General features: G+C 28.1%; 1 pseudogene; it reads right to left on the bottom strand.

Annotated features, from left to right (window-relative positions):
• Positions 1-418: 418 nt before the first annotated feature.
• Positions 419-2,981, bottom strand: LOC131607566 (probably inactive leucine-rich repeat receptor-like protein kinase At5g48380; annotated as a pseudogene).
• Between the last annotated feature and the right edge of the window lie 3,202 nt (positions 2,982-6,183).

Below are 6,183 nucleotides of genomic sequence, written 5' to 3' on the forward strand. Positions count from 1 at the left end.
GGTGGGAAATTTTAGACATTAACGTTTCTAACATAAACAAAGCTGGATTTACTAGTTAAACAATATTTGGGAAGCAGAAGCTTAAACTATTAGAGCAAGATCACTCATGTTTTGTCATGTAAGTTCAAAATTTGGAATTTGTATCATCAATTTTTTCATCAATTTTTTTTTATTAGAGTATGAAATGAAATATATAATTAACACGGCTTGAGCCTTTCCATACAAAACTTTGCTCTAATTTTAAACAAAATTTTCATTAGTGGACAGTAAAGATTAGTCGGTCGCAAGATCGGATACCAAAATTAAAGTAATATTATTCTAAAATAAATATAAACTTTTATTACAATAATACTCGGAGTAACATTCTTTTTTGCCAACATAAAGAAAAAACTATGGATACCTAAATCTAATCTAATTCTTAAAACTCAATCGTTTCATCTAGAGTAATAGAAGGAGCAAGTTCTAACCCCTTAATGTGATAGAATCATCACTAAAGCCATCTCGTCCCTTCCTTAAATTGCTTATATTGTTGTAAACTTCAAGCATTGTTGGCCTTTGATTTGGTAAAGCATTTACACACTCACAAGCAATCTTTAGAAGTGTACAAACTTCATTTTCAAGTCCTTCACCGGTTAGAGATTTATCAATTACATTATAAAAACTCAAAGGGTCACCACATATATTACTAGTGTCATATGAATGAGACAGTTCATTATAAGTCTTTCCTGTAATCAATTCAAAAAGCACGCTTCCAAAGTCATAGACATCCTTCTTCCCATCCTCCGCTTTAAATATCTGCCCTAGATGATCTTCCGTATTGGGATTCATAGATTTTGCCTCTCCAAAATTGGATATTTTAGGTTCAAAATTCTCATCTAGCAATATACATTCTGAACAAATATTCAAATGTACTACACACAAATCACATATATGATGTAGCCATGATAACCCTCTTGCAATTCCAAGTGCAATGTTGACCCTGTCATACCATTTTAGTCTTATGACTTCACTTTCCAAAGGATGCAACCATTTGGAAAGCCTTCCATTTGGCATGTATGCATATGTCAAAAGCCTTTCCTTTCCTTCAATGCAGAACCCAAGCAATGGAATTATATTTTTGTGTCTGTACTTGCACAAAATCGTTGTTTCTGAAAGGAACTGCCTTTTAAATAGTCGAGAGTCAAATAATCTCTTAATAGCTAGTAACGTACCATTAGGCATAAATCCTTCATACATCATTCCCATCTTTCCTACCCCAATGGCATTGTCCATAGAGAAACAATTTGTTGCGTCACGCAGTTCCTCCAGCCATATAGTCGAGGTTAATTTTTCACATAGTCCAGAGATCTGTGGATATATGTGAAAATTTATTTTACATTGTTAAACTTAAAACTAAAAAAATCATTGAATACATAGTTTTATAAAGAGAGAATTTATGAAGAGATACCTCTTTGCTTTCTTTGTGTGCCCACCGCATTTGTAACAATTCGTGTATCTGATTAACTATCATTTGTTTCCTCATGTTGGTGATGGAGCAAATATGTTTGCCCAACTCTATAGCTTTGTTTATGTGATTGTTTTTCTTCTTCTTCAATTGACGCACCCAATGTGCACAATTGGAGTAGAACATACAACTGATCATAATAGAAAAAATGAATGAAAAAACATAACCAACAATAAGACCATCCTTGAATGATTGATGAAAATCTCCGTGTTTGTCACGCGTCAAGGAGCAGGGTCCCAAAGACCCTCCACAAAGTCCATCATTGTTAGCAACAGAAATCAATTTAAGCCTCCTAAGTTGGCCAAGTTCTGTAGGAATTTCACCGCTTAACTTGTTGTTGTCAAGTTTAAGGACATTCAGGTAAGTGCAGTTTGCTAAATCTATTGGAATTTCACCGATGAATTTGTTATAAGAGAGATCCATACTCGTAACATATTCGAGTATGGTTGATATATCAGATGGGATGGTTCCTGAGAGGTCATTGATTGAAAGATCTAAGCCTGTCATTGAAGAGCAGTTGACAATGCCACGTGGAAACTCCCCCTTCAACCCCATGTTAGATAGTTTAAGATTTAGTACTCTATTCTCATCAGGATGCCAACATTCAACTCCATTGAACTTGCAGATGAAACCTTCTGTTTTGTTGTTGAAGTTCCAACTTGAGGTTAAGTAATTATTTGGGTCTTCTAAGGAATTCTTAATGGATTTTAAACAGAAGATATCGGTTTCAGTACTCCGACTTGTGATTAAAATCCAGAGCAAAGAGCCCCAAAAGAAAGTATTCATCAAAATATTTCTTTTTATTTGAAAAGCCATATTCCTTGCAGATACAAAAAAAATTGAGTCTGTACATATATTTAGAAAAAATTTGAGTTAAAATAAATAAATAAAATAACACAAAAAATGAAATAAAATAAGACAAACTAACATCGAATGAGACCAAAATTAAGAATATGAAAATACCGTTTACAAGGACCAAAGTTTTTAATATTCTTAACACCAAACTACTTTAAGCCTTGCAATTTTTTATATTTAATTACTTACAAAGAATTAGAAATTTAAAAGAAAATTTCAATTTAAATATATATTTTTCTAGTAAAAATCAGGTATATTCGACACACAACTCTAGAGATTAATATCTTGAATTGGAGAAGATTACAATGGATATCTCCTGCGCACAATTATAGAAAATGGGATTACAATTGACGCAAAGGTCATCTTCCCGTGAATTTAACACTCTTGCATAATAATCTTAACAAAATAAATAATTACTCTAACATCACAACACCAGCTTTTTTATTTAAATCATGTTAAATAAAATATTAAAAGATAGAGATATGTATAGGAATCTCACCAAGATCACGTGGTAAGAATATACAGCTCCAACTTCTATATCCACTTCTTTGCCAAATTGTGAGAGTTGCTAATACAAAACACATAGATTTTGCAAATTCTTCTTTCTTATATTCAATATCAATTAGTAGTATTTTCTAACGTGATTTCTAAGTTGTGCTACCTATCATTGACTTTGTAGTTGACGCAAGTGGTTTCGTGGAATCGGTCTATCACCGTTAATCACTCGTCATCATTTTCATCCCATATTTGCAAAATAACATAAATATCTCTAAAATTGAAGTGTCTCAAATGCCACGAAAAATAATTATTTTGTTTATATAAAAAAAATCATTTTTGTCCAAAATAATTTGAGAATTACATTTTGCTAAACAATAATTTGAGAGTTTAATTTCACGAAAAGTAATCATTTTGTTTAGAGATTAATTGTTATCAAATGTTGTAAAATAACTTTTGTCTGTCCAATAATAAATCAACAATCTACCATGTTATCTAAATAATTTTAAAATATAAAGGCGACTTGAAATAATACATGATATTTATTGGTTGATAATATAAAATTGTTTTGCAATAGATATGAAATGAGTGTAAAATAGTTTATCCTATCATCCAATAAAAAAATAATAGTCTATCATATCATTAAAAAAAATTAAAATAAAAACGTGATGTAGCAGAATTCATAATTATCATTGATTGACAATATAAAATTAATTTACATGATAGATACATCAATTCTTTTCTCTTGTTTATAACAACAAATTCTTTTATAATGTATTATGAGTCGACCAAAGAAAAGTTTTATATCAGTGGTACTCTACTATTTTTTTTTCACAAACTAAGTTTTAAAGAAAATTGAAGATAATGATTTGTAAAATGTAATAAGCAACATTGCTTTAGATGTTGGACATTGTTCACAACACCTCGTGCCTTAATCATTTACCGTAGCAAAATTTTCAATATATCCTTAAAATCAAAAAATTAGAATACACATCCTAACCATGTCAAAGATAAGCAATACATCTTAATTCACCATTTGCTATCACGTAAACAGAACACAAAACATTGAAATATGCATTCATCCATGTTATTACAATGAACACGACACAAACAAATAATTTGGTCTAAAATTTGTCTAGATATTAAAATCAAAATTCACCCTTGTTATCATAACACATTACACACCAACAATCTCAGACGAAAATATAAATTAACATAATTGAACATAAATTTTTGTTATCACTTACACATAATATATAACATAACATAGATATTTGTTAACATAAATCTTACATAACATTTCAACATCATTAGATTGTTCTTGAGGTCTCATCATCTTTAGAATATATGTGGTTGATCTTGCAAGTGTCACATCTACCTTGATTACATCCTTAGTTGTGTAACGATGAAATGTTCTCCACACAACACTTATATTTGCATTCGTCTTAAGCTCAAACTTACTAAACTTAATACAGTTGGTGAATGTTACCCGATCTTAGTCACTCTTCCATTGTCAGTGCAGTATAAGAGATTCTCCAGTTTGTATTTCAGATTTACAAGAGAAGAGTTCTCTATGACCCTAAATTCAAAATAAGGTCTCATGTAGTTGAAGTAAACAAATACAATATATCAATCTTGATTTATTTTGGAGTGTTTGTGTTAGCATCATATGAAACATATTTATAGAAGTTTTAAATCATTATGAATTATATAAATGTAATCCTATCTTGAGGGTTGGTCCAGATATTAAAATTCATATTCACCATTTTTTATCATATAAGAAGTTAACAAGCACGCACATACAAATAGTTTAAAACCTCCCTCTTTTGCTAAAAAACCTTAAAATCTCTTGGAAAGATATCAAGACTTGTGGGTGATTGATTTAGAAGTATTTTTAATCAATTGGAGGAATCTATACACTAAAAAATAAATTAGGGGATTTTTGTAATCGATTAGAGCGAGGAAAATGATTTCCTAATTAATTAGTAATACTTCTTATCAATTTGGACACTAACCATTGGACATTTTACTTTTGATAATTTCTTTATAGAACCCATAAGGTGAAAACCTCTGTTGGAAATCCCAAAATACCCTTCGAAGATGTATCTCCGAAAACACCCCAAAAAATTAGGATTTTGGTTAATTCGGATATGCATATTTGAAAAAACCCCAAAAAATTGTCAGAGATTTTTTCGGATATACATATCCGAAAAAATCCCAAAAAATTAAAAAATTTAAGATATTGATTAATTCGGATATCTTAAAATTGATATAATTTAAAATTTATGAATAATAATAATAATAATACTGTTTATATTTCTATTCTAATTCCAATTACAAATTAAAAAATAAAACTCATAAAAAATTTCATTATGTTTTGATAAATTTCATAAAAATAATTACTAAAATTATAACTAATACACAACAACTATGATATATAAAAAAATAAATATATTAATAATTATTCAACAAAAGTTTAAAATAAAAGAGAACTAGTAAGAATAAAATTATTTACTACTTTATTCATATTTTAATATAAATTTCGAATTACATAGTTTTTCAAAATAATAAATAAAAATCATAAATATAAAAATTATTTTAATAATTAATTATGATAAAAAATCATTTATATAGAAAATAATTTTTAACTTTAAAATTGTTTTGGAAATTTTGTTTTTAAAATGAAATTTTTTAACTATAAATTTTTTTTTTGAAAATTAATTTATGAAATGGTTTTTGTATGTATCATAAAAAATAATAAATAAATAGTAAATAAATATCTTTATTATTATTTTTTTTTATTAATTTTATATATAAAAATAAGGTGTTAATTTAAATATTTATTAGGCTAATATTATTATTATATCTTGATTATACTTTTTTTTGTGTAAACAAGATATCATTGATTATAATGATATATATTTAATAATATATTTTAATTAATACAATTAATTATACTATTAATTGTATTGATTCACCTTGATTTTAATTTTTTAATGAGTATTGAGTTCTTTAGGATATGCACATCCGAAAAATTACAAGACAAAAAATTGGATTATTTCAAATATCCATCTCCGAAGAAACTCCTTTCTCATAAAAAATGTCTTCGAAAGTGAATATCCGAAGTCACATTTTTTCTAAATAAAAGTGTTTTCGGATATGCACTTTCGATTGATTGTTGCTTCCATAAAGCTTGTGGACACTAAAAAATGATCAGCTTCGGCGAAAACAATGTTGTCGGCAAGTTTGCATAATTCATGTTTTCATTAGAAGCAATCTATATTCATAAATAAAAATCTGGAGAATACTCTGTGAAATCAGCATATCAC

The sequence above is a fragment of the Vicia villosa genome, linkage group LG5, assembly GCF_029867415.1.
Source record: "Vicia villosa cultivar HV-30 ecotype Madison, WI linkage group LG5, Vvil1.0, whole genome shotgun sequence".
NCBI classification, from domain to species: Eukaryota; Viridiplantae; Streptophyta; class Magnoliopsida; order Fabales; family Fabaceae; genus Vicia; species Vicia villosa.